Source organism: Phalacrocorax aristotelis, chromosome 4, assembly GCF_949628215.1.
Source record: "Phalacrocorax aristotelis chromosome 4, bGulAri2.1, whole genome shotgun sequence".
In the NCBI taxonomy this organism is placed as follows: domain Eukaryota; kingdom Metazoa; phylum Chordata; class Aves; order Suliformes; family Phalacrocoracidae; genus Phalacrocorax; species Phalacrocorax aristotelis.
This window is the reverse complement of record NC_134279.1, coordinates 62279098-62291400: the sequence shown is the minus strand read 5'-3', so window position 1 is coordinate 62291400 and position 12303 is coordinate 62279098.

Below are 12303 nucleotides of genomic sequence, written 5' to 3'. Positions count from 1 at the left end.
CCACTATCCCTGACTTCTGATAAGCTTGAAAGCTGATACTCACTCATTGCAGGCTTAAAAATATGTTTGACATTTCCAGGTCATTCCCAGACTCTACTGGTTAAAATATAGTAACATAGTTTGAACAATATATTTGGAAACAGCATATGCAAAAATTTTGTAGCCATATGCATATACAACAGAGTGTTGTAGGGAAACCAAATTCATTCCTCAAAGGATGATTTTTCAAAACACATGGTTCATAAAGAAAGACTGGACACAGACTATGAAAGATCTATTAGTACTCTACCTTTCATTCAAATTTTTTTCTGATTAAGGACAATTGTTTCCTGCACAAAAACATTTGCAGATTACATTTGGACAGGTTTTGTTAGGTCAAAACCTGCCATTTAATTAAGGCACACTTAAGGCATGTTTTTTATCAGAAATGCTGTTTAGAACTACCCATCTTATTTATCCAGACTCAGTTACACAAGACAATGGAAGAATAAAACCATAATTTGAAAGAGATAAAGAGAAAAAAATAAATGAAAGGGTGCTAAAATATTTTATTTTACGTTAAAGACTCGGATTACATTTAATTATTATTGTAAGAGATTCCGGACTGAAATCTATGGTGCCGACTGTTTGTTCACTCTCCTGTCAATTTGTTCCATCTCAGAGGGATGACAGATTTTGCAAAAAACAGATTTTACATCCAGCAGATGACAGTATAGAACCCTCCTGAACATATGTAAAGGCACCATGATTACATGCAGCCAGTGTTACTAATTGAAGTTTGTTTCACATATCTGTATAGATAAACAATATAAACACTAACTTCATTCATTCTATACAATATAATTAATATTAATACTGAGTTAGAATTGTTGTTGTCAAGGTTGGTAAGAACAGCTTTCTCTTTAATTTTATGCTATTTTATATCTACTAATTTTCAAAATAGGAATCCATTATTTGTGTACTTTCTTTACTGGCTTTTTGAATTCTTGAACTGTAAAACTGAATGTATTATTGCTTTTCTCATTTTTGCAAGTGTTACTGTCGGGGGCTGTATATACACTGAGATAGTTCCATGTTAGTCTAATTTGCCCGATAATATCTGAAAAAGTTTTGTGTGGATGACCTGTAGAGGGAAAATTTAGGAACATCTGATTTTCATTCCTAATTCTCCTATTTGTCTTTTTAGTGGTCCTGAAGAAACTACCTTGCTTAAATTTGTGTTTAAAATGGGCCCTTATCATCTCTGTCTCACAGGAACATTGAAAGCTATTTCACTAAGCCTTTAAGAAAATTTTTAATGGAAAAACATTACAGGTTTTGTGATGTCACAAAGTCCCAGCATTTAAAGCAGAACGGTTCATCAAGTGTTAAACAATACAGGACAGTAATTCTAATGACAAATTTTAAGCCTAACTTTAGCTAACTATTGTAATAACCATTGTAAACACCACAGTTTTGAGTAATTCAGCTGTTCTATTAATCATGCCCTGAAATAATGTCCAAGGTTATCACCTTTTGAACTTTTTTTTTAAAATTCCAGTTAAAATGATTTAAGAATATTATTAACTTGAGAGCAGTATTAATGTTAATGGGAGTTACAGCAATGGATTGACCGGGAAAATATTATTTTATGATATAGCATTTGTATGATAATATTTGCCATAATTTTGCTGTACCTTTACCTTAAGTAATTTCAAATACTAAAACCACCACAGGTAAAAATAAATGGGGTCCTAAGCCCGGTATTGTTAGTCCCAGGGTTTTTCAGGGAGCAGAGTGAGGACGGTGTCTACAAACAAAATATTTTTAATTTGTGCCCACTGTCTAACTTCATTCAGTGCCTTCATTTTTGAAAGTGGGCTTCATAGCTATCCAATTCTAATGCGTATAAGCCACAGAAGTCTAGTCCACCACTGGATACAATTCTCTGTTTTCTTCCTTTACCTCTTTGGATCCTCTGCTGAGCTGAGGTGTGTTGAGGTTCTCAGATTAAGGGGTCAAGCCTCTGAAGTATTAAGGTAAGAGATTCCAGCTCTCTGAACGTTTTTAAGAAAGAGATGATTTATCTGAAGCAATAGAAGAAAATTAATGTTTGACAGCGCTGAAAATTATCTCCTCATTGTTTCCTACTGGCTAGTTTAGATAGATTTTTCACTTCTTGCTAGCATTGAAAGAGTAGTTATCTTGGGTTCTTGTGGACTGTACTGAGGACAGGATTTCTTTTACTGTAGCAGTGGGTTCCTAAGTAGCCAGGTGTTTCTTTGGCTGAATTGCTTTACTGATAAAATTGCTTTATTGAGCTACCTCCAAAGTACTTGCCTATACAAAAGATAATATATCTTTCAAAATGGTTATGAGTATTTTTGCTTTATTTGTTTGTGTGTGGGGGTTTATTTGTTGTTTGGTTTTTTTTTTTCCTTTGGGAAGCTATTAATACTTGCCTTGTACATTCTAAGGTTTCTTATTTTCTACAAAGAATTCTAGTATGAAACTTAAAAATAGATCAAGGCAAGTTACACAATTAAAATGGAATAGCATTCTGTTCAGGAAAGACTTTGAGAAGCACTACTTGAATTTAAACCATTGAATTACATAACATCTCCTTGGGATTCTTAGTTCCAATACTATTATTTGCATTTATATTAAAGAAGTGCCGAGCAGACCAAAGTAAGTACAAATTTGCTGTACTTTGCACCTTCTGGATAAACAGCAAGAAGCAGACTGTATCCAAAGAGCTTAAAAAGTAAACAGGCAAGACAGACTAACAGAAAGGAATTTAAAAAACCTTTTTGTTCCAAGTTTTATAGGCAGAAATGGGAAAACAAGGCGGTCTGTCTAGACCTTTGTTTAAGTACTTTGGTTACCCCTGAAAGAACCTTCCTCCCTCTGATTAGGATCTGCAACAGGGAAACTTGCCGTGAAGGCAAGCAACTGCTTCATTTCACTCAAAAACTGAAAAGGAACAGTCTTTCATTTTTAAACACAGCCACAGAATCTGTTACAAATATGTAAGAACAGATTACATGTAAGATAATTCTCAAAGAAAGGGGTATCTGTGTGTGTACATGTCTATATATGTTTGTGAGAAAAAGAACAGCTTACTCATAATAAAGACACTTAAACAGGAACATGGAGTCCTGTGCTTTAATTCCTGATAGTCAGGAAAATATATAAATCGTTCCCTTTGCATTGAATGCAAAGGGATGTATTTAACATTTTCTTACATACTGTGGATGAAAGGTGGCACCTCCTCTTCTGTATTTTAAACAAAAGCCAGGGTAACCATTGTATTTTTCCCCACAGAACAGTAGATGGGTTGAATACCGTCATGCTGGGTAAATGTGATTTGACTAAATTTCTCAGGATTTAGGTGAAAAAGTTTCTTCTAGACCCTAGTTGGACTTAGAAATGTGAATAGTAATGAACAGTAGTAAATAACTCAATATAAAGAGAAGAGATTTTTACTAAGAAGGTTAAATCAAAAACAAGTTCTCTGCATTATAGCAAAGTTTTTAAGGATCACAGTCTTGGGATTAAACATCTGGGCTGAAGTTTAGCTGCTCAATCTTACCTGTCTAGTGACATTTAAAATATTCTTTTTATTTGAGGCATCTACAAAAACTATGACACAGGAGCTGTGAGATGTCCCAGCTGGAGGCCATTTGTGTGGTTTTAGGACATCCAAATTGGCTGATTAACATGGGCATCTAGTGCCAATTTCCATGGATAATATATGTACTAGATCCCCAAAATATTTACATTGTCTTTCAGATTTTAATTTTACCTTTCACCTTGTCCTTAAATCTAAGGCCAAACACAAATCCGATGGCAAAAACTGTTGAAAATCAGAACGTCACATCTTGAATACTGCTGAGGTAGTTTAAACATAAGGCAGCCTTTCTTGCTTTTTATGTTTTTTCTTGTTGCGTTGTTGGCTACATGGGTGCTAGAGAAGTCTCTTTTTTAAGACTCCAAAACTGACCTTGAGATGACACAGGTAGAAGTCACATTAAAAAAAAAAGGAAAAGTTAAATACAAATCTACCATTTATTTATTTTTATGTAATATATAAATTATAATATATTATTATTATTTATTGGCATTTCAAATTTGGGTAAGGTAAAGGGAGGCAACAATTGCTTCTTCTGAAAGTGTCACACAATATTGAACAATAAATTTGTTTATACATTCTGTGAAATATCACTGAAAAACACCATTTCATAAAACCTGATTTTTCTCAGTTAACATTACTACAAATTACAAATGAATCAAAAAGACTACTATGTCTTGGACATAGCTGGGAAAAACAAACAAACAAACAAACTAAAACCAATAAAAAAACCCAAACTGAAACCCAATTGTCATTAGTCCTCACTATCAAATATTGCTTATTTGAAGTTCCTCCACATTTCAGTGCATATTAACATTATCAACAGAACATAAAATGCTGATATAAGTAATGAGGGTCCAAGCGATGAGAGTCTTGCTTTGTACAAAACAAATTATTTTAGTGGACATTGGATCTATTGAGCACAAAAATATTACATTGTCTACAGATTGTTTTTATTAGGTCTGCAGATAATTAATTAAGCACAGATGTCTCACCAGAACATGAAATGGAATGCATTCAGGGAATAAAATAAGGAATAATGAGGTAGTGAAATACAATAAATCAAGGAAGGTTGTGCATCTAGGATTCAAACCTGTACAACGCAGCTCCACAGATACTCCACAGCCTCTAAGGAGGGCACATTTAGCTGATTTGGGTGAATTTTCTGTAGTAAGAGGGACAGCATATGCAGGCTGGCAACACTCAGGATTTTGCACTTTTCCGTGTTGGTAAGAATTTCCAAGTGACTTCAGAGGAGGAAGTCTTACAACATTAAAAATGAATGCTGCTTCTCCTAATTGCACCACTTTATTTCTTCTCCAGTTGGAAGCCACACAGTAGCCCAGTGCTAATCAGGCAATACCCTTACCACTGAGCACATAGTGGGCTCTCAGAACATGCAGCCAGCCGATATTGCTTTAGCTCTGAGTCTTCTTCACAATCCTACCTGTTGCAGAATTTCACCAAAATCAAGGCAAAACTTAAATATAGAAATGAGCTTTCTCATTTAACTTTAATGAATCATAAATGAATCCAGAATGTTACAGACTGAAAATGGTTATTTTTTTAAAGCAGAGAAGTCATAAATTCAGCATGCCTCTAGTATCCTTAGGATTAAATGAAGTCTAGTGAAAGATTGTTAGTGAAGTGAAGTGGGACAAGGATTCCAAAACAATTATGACCTCCATCAGAGCATATAGTTGTTACAGAGATATTTCTTTCTGCACTATGAGCACTGACCTAGGAATTGTGGACATTGCATATTGTATCACTAAGGACTGACTGAGATTCTAATTATATACACTGTACCTTTATATTACTGATAATAGTGGTTTTGATAGACTGCTACCAGAAATACAGCGAATAGCTGTACATATAATGTTAGTCATCACTTTCCTTGGGGTTTTTGGTATCAGTTTAGGAAGGAATCTAATTAATTGGTGACTGCAACTTTTTCTGCATATCCATCAAAAATTATATTTGTTAATCAAATTTGTACTGTACTTCTAAATAAAGACTCATCTTTGTGTCTGTGAAATTTCAGATATTGCTTTATATAAATGTATAAAGAAAAAAAATATTTAAATGTTGTATTTTAAGTGTTCTATAACAGTTAGAAATTGTGAATCAAAAAGTTATTGAGGTTTAACCCCAGCCAGCAGCTAAGCACCAAACAGCTGCTCGTTCACTCCCCACCCTGCAGTGGGATGGGAAAGAGAATTGGAAGGGTAAAAGTGAGAAAACTTGTGGTTTGAGATGAGAACAGTTTAATAATTGAAATAAAATAAAGTAAAATAGTAGTAGTAGTAGCAGCAGCAGCAGCAGCAGCAGCAGTAGTAGTAATAATAATAATAATAAAACATACAAAGCAAGTGATGCACAATGCAGTTGCTCACCACCGACCAACCAATGCCCAGCCTGTTTCTGAGCAGTGGTGATTGTGCCCCAGCCAACTCCACTGAGCTTATATTCTGAGCATGACATCATAAGGTATGGAATAACCCTTGGGTCAGTTGGGGTCAGCTGTCCCGACTGTGCTCCTTCCCAGCTTCTTGTGCACCCGGCAGAGCATGGGGAGCTGAAGTCTTTGACTAGTGTAAGCACCACTTAGCAACAACTAAAATATCAGTGTGTTACCAACATTATTCTCATGCTAAATCCAAAACACAGCACTATACCAGCTACTAGGAAGAAAATTAACTCCATCCCATCTGAAACCAGGACAGTATCCAACCGTTGTTCTATACTGTATATGTCATACCCAGGTCATACACTTTCCAATACATTCCAATCAATCAGCACCACTTTTCCTGTCTTTTGGTATATACAAACAGATATCATTCCCTTAGTCTATGGGTCACCCTTCTAAAAAGTCCATTGAGTCATGAGTGCATGGATTTGGGCTCCATCTGTCATAACAGTTCTTCAGGGCAGGAGAGATGGTGTGTAGTGCTGGATTGTTGCACTCTCAAGCCAATTCTAGTTCCATCACTGCTGTGCTTATCTGTTCTATCATCGCTGCACTTTGTTCGGTTTCATCAAAATTCATTCTCATTAATCTGTGTGATTCTTACTCTAATACCACTGACATGGCATATAGCCAATGATAGAAGTTATTAGATAGCAATTAACATAATATAGTTTAATTCATTGTTTATTCACACCCAAAATCAAATTGCCTTGGACTTTCCCATCCTCCTGCATCACCCACCAAGTGCACCCAGGCCCTTGAACAAAAGCAATCCCATGAATGGGTTTGCCTTTGCCTGAGGCAGGAATAACCCAGACTGTCTTCCCCAGCATATTTTTCACGTGCATTACAGGGACTTTATCCCCCTCTATGTAAAAGTGCTGACTGGGCAGGGCCAGCTCGACTGGCAGATCCCCTAGGGTTGACTAATCAGGTGGCTTTTGCTAAATGTGTATCCCAGTTCCTGAATGTTCCAACCTCCCATTGCTCTCAGTGTAGTTTTTAATAGTCCATTGTATCTTTCAATTTTCCCAGAGGCTGGTGCGTGATAGGGGATGTGATACACCCACTCAATGCCGTGCTCTTTGGCCCAGCTGTCTGTGAGGTTCTTTCGGAAATGAGTCCCGTTGTCTGACTCAATTCTCTCTGGGGTGCCATGTCGCCACAGGACTTGTTTTTCCAGGCCCAGGATAGTGTTCCGGGTGGTGGCGTGGGGCATGGGATATGTTTCCAGCCATCCGGTGTTTGCTTCCACCCATTGTAAGCACATGGCTTGGCAAACCTGGGCAGGTTTGTGGGAGTGTGATATAATGTCTGACATATTTATATTTCAGCCATCATCCTCCATACCAGAGAGGCTTTAACCATCTGTCTTATGACACGTATTTGTGTTGTGCTCAGAATATCACAGTATTCAGTGCTTAAGAGACCAGAGTGTGGACACATCCCTATATTAAAAGGGTGTGGACTAATCGAATCATAGTATCTAACTCTGTGCCACCTTCTCCTCTTTTTAACTGGTGGGGAGGGCAGAAGTGGGTGAGGAAAAAGCCACTGAGAACACATAGAGCCTTTCCCTTTACTTACACCAATAAGTACATTATCTGCTTTAGTACTTTAATACGTTTAGTACATGTTTATCTTTTGTACATTATCTACTATAGTTGCCTCATAGAGATTATAATGTTGCTGTTCTCATCTTAGAGAATCACGGGCAAATGATTCCAGAGAACACATGCACAGCTATACTCTGCTTGCTTCTTCATACAGGGGAAGCTAGATTATTTTTAGTGGAGAAGCAGTCAGAGCAGTGATGCGCTGTTGTTTTTATGTGAATATTGCAAAAGGAATTATAGATAGCTGCTGAGGTCTATATTAATGTCTTCAGTTTCAGTCTTTACATAGTTTAAAGAGCAGATTCAGCAGAGCTAGAAAGAGATAGAGTGACTCCATTTTCTTCCATTGTTCTTTTGTTCTATTTTTTTAATAATTCCAGGTCACAGCTGTGCAATCACAGCCCTAGTTTCAATGCTTCTGACTCAGGTAAATCATACAAAGAGATGTCACACCATTGACCTCATAATCAAAGTAGCCAAAGTAGCTTCACAATCAAATTCACTCAATGAAAGAAAATATAGACAACATGAGACTGGACAGACAACTGTACATAAAGCAGTTTGAAATGAAATTTTATCAAAGTAGACAAAATTAATGAGTTTAAATAAGATGCTCTGTTACATTTTGAATGGATTCTGTTCTGTTTCTAAACTTTACATCAGTTTTTACATTTTCTTTTAAAAGATGGAATACTTATTAAATATTTTGATTGAGATGAAGCTGAACTTCTGAGAGAAAAAGTAGTTCATCAGAAATATTTATACACAATGGTTACAACAATTTGTTCCTAGAAGTTTTCAAGGTATTTTATAATCATCATTAAATATTGAAATACAATAGCATTAGAAGTTTGAAACTCCATTAACAGTAGTAGTATAATCCATTGTACACACACAATAGATCTGGTATTCATATGCTTTGATTTTATTAATTGTACAATCTAATAAATATTATAGAAAGACACTTCACACTGACTTGATAGTGGTTCAAAACCTGGTGTACAGGGTTGTCAAAATTCCTGTGAGAAACCAGTTTATTACCAGCTGCTGATTGCTGGATCTGGAAAGTAATGTTACAGGTATATAATGCTGATTACTTGGAAGTAATTGATTACAGATTACTTTTTCTTTGCTCAGTACAGCTGTTACCGTGCTGGCTACTATGACTAAGTACAATGATATTGCACACAATCAAGACAGGAGTGGTAAGATTGCCAAGAAAAGCAACAGAGAGTAATTAGAGTTGCTTTTTCACTTGAGAAGTGCACAGATAACATCTTAGAGCAGCACTTTTTAAAATCAGTTCACTTGCTGTTCACTATTCTGTCAAAGCTCCTGCAAGTAGTAGTCTGCCTTCTTCATCTCTACTATTCTGGTGCTTTGGAAGGATAGGTGTTATAAAACTGAGTAATTTATGTACCCTATCAGACAAGTGTATCCCATGTATTAATTCTTTTTTTATCTGCCCTAACTTATACAGTTAGCCCAGGATTTTTTTGTCTCTCAGGGCTGTCATATTTATCAATCCCCCAGGACTGGGCCTAGCCATATTGAAGAAGGGGGATTTGTGATATGACACAGTGCAGCTTCTTCCCTCTGAAATTATGTGGAACATGTGACACACTACACAGCACTGATTAGGGAACCACATTATCCTGAATCACCTCACTTGTCATTATGTCTTCCATATCCCTTCAATCTCAAATTTTGTCTCCCTAACATGTATTAGTAGATATCTATAACCATATGATCTCCAACCTGAGAAAGTTTTCTGTGGGAAGATCTTGTGCTAAATAAACAAACGATGGCTTAATCTTAATTTATGTGAATTATCATAATAAATTATGAATAAAGATTGCCCTTGCTAACCCCTTATTGTGATGAAATTGCTCAGTGAAAAAGACAAGTCAGACATCCCAAGGACGTGCCAGTTCTGCTGATTTGTCTTGTTGATTTTCAAATGATTGGTTCCTATCACCCATGGAAATGTTTATGCACTGTCAATACTGAAGTATCACATAAAAAGAAAAGATAGCAACATCAGATTATTAAGACTGAAATGGACAGACCAAGCTATGTACCTTCCCTCAGCATAAGGTGGGTCTATATTATATATAGACTCAGAGAAAAGTCTACTCACAGCGTACTTTACATATAGGCTTAAAGAAGCTATTTTTCTGATTCTCTTCAACAGCATCACTACACCAGGCCTCTGTCTAGCTTTCATCCTTATTCCAGAACTGTATCAGAACTGTTTTTGCAGAAGAACAAATAATTCTAAGCTGGAAACCTATACTGATCAAGAGCCTTTCCCTCACCCCACCACCTTGATGTATATCTGTCTTTTCTTATCTGCAGCAAGGGACCTGCACACCCTCAGTATATTCACTGGGAGTCTAACATAAGGCATGTAATCTCACTCATATCCTACCTGCCTAGTGAAAGGTATATTATACAGTATATTACATAGTAGTGTGTTTATACCACTAACTTTGAGCTTAATGTACAAAGTAAATTAGATAACTTTATTAAGGTGATTCTTATATTGAAAAGGAACACAACCACAATTTAACTGCTTATATTTCACCTTAAATGAAGCAAAATTAATTTCCTACTAAAAATGGCAGCTAACTTTAGAAAATAAAAAATACAGAAATAAAGATAAAAGCTTTCTGAATGTAGTGTTTTAGTATTTCTGAAGTAGAAGAAAGGGAGAAAATCATTGTTATTTGTCAGATTTCTAAAGAGCCATCTTAATTAACCTACAGTAACTAACACAGGTTTTCAGTACATTACAAGCTGGCAATGTCCTCTCTCTCTGATGTTTCATTTATTTGTTTATTTTTGCCAAGTGAATTCTTTTAAAAGACATTTATTTAAAAAGACTCAAGAAATGTGTAAACAGATTCAGGTTTGGTACATGAGTAATGTATCCTTTTTAACAAAGAAAGTACTTGAAAAGAAGCCTTTATTGCAGCTTACATTTGATGCAGAGGAGGCTTGCTTTTTTAATAGGCTTATTCCTTTTAATATATGCTCATTTAACTGGACTACACTTTCCTTCAGTGCATTATAAAGCATACTTGTTAATAGAAGTTGGCAAGATAGCATAAACATATTTTTCTTAACGTTAACTATGGATTGGTGGCAAATTCATGCAGTAAAACTTTTTCTTGTGTCTTCATCCTAGATAGTGCTATATAAAGAAACATCTGTGAATGTGCTATTTGCTTTGCATTTCATTCTGCATGATAGATTCTGTTGAGGTGTGTGTTAAAAAAAGAAATGAAATAAATGTCAATAACAATAGTTTACAACAGAATGGAATGATTCCTAGAGAAAGAAGCAATGTGCAGATTGTACAGGTAATACAGACAATAATAGGTACAGAGTTTGGACACAGATAATGGTTAATACTTTTGACATTGTTTTCATTAATCAAAACCAGTTCCTTGCTGTAGTGACATATATAAAGATAGGTAAGTGTTATGAGGTTCATGGTATTTAGGAACACAAATTAGGTGAAGGGTAGATAAAGTTAGTATATTTTACACCCACGCATTAACATATTAAGCAAGTAAAATTGAGAAATAATGTCCATGAATTGCAATACCTGATTGATAAGAGTCAATAGTATCTTTTGAGAAAATTTCCTCAGGAAGGAGAACGAAGTAACATAACAAGAAATAATAACTTTGTGGAGCTAAGGCAAAGGTCAGTAATGACTGGCTAAGGGCTAGTCCAGGGACAGCCAAAATGTGAGAACCTGGAATGAAAAGATGATGATAACTTCTCCAATTGACACTACAGTCACTGTTCTTCAGGACTTTCAAGGCAGAGCTATAAAATTTTTTTCATTTATATGAAGATTCCATTGCCTTTGATGGGCCTTCCTGACCTGTGAACCTCATGTGTTGAGTGTTGCAACTGATTATATGTATCACTTAGGAAATTAGAGACTGTTGGGATGGGAATGCTTGGAATACTGATAAATCAGTTTTAATCTATAAAATAAAACTAACTAGACTGGCATTCATTAATGACATACTACATGTTTATAGCTCTTCCATATTATTTATTATCACTACTTATTCCAAAGAGTCAGTTCATAATAATTGTATCCTATATTAGCTGTTAGTATGCAACAGTATATCACAGCTAACAGCTACAGCCCTTTACAAATCTTACCTATCAAGGTAGTCAGCCTTCTGAGCTTATTGATAAGAGAAGTTGGAAATGCAGTAGTTTGGTGGTTTTTTTCTCCTCACCCCCCATCTCCTCAAATTTGGTGTCTTTTACTTTTGTAAGACGGTTGAGTTTCCAGAGGATTGCTAACCCTTGGCTTCCCCTCCCTCTAGACTATGCACTGTGCAACGCTGAGGCAGGATTATTTTCCCAGGCCATGGCATGTGCCTTCTCTTGTTGCTGTGCTCTTTTTTAACTTTGTTTAACTGCTGCTCATTTTCTAAAAGCAAAACCTCTCTTCATCCAGCTCTCAAGGCTATGTTTTCTTAGTGATCAGTAATTGACCATCAGGGAATTGTTCATTGTTCAACCTGTGCCCATATTTTCAAGGCCTTTGCTGTTATCCCATGACAAAATTGTGC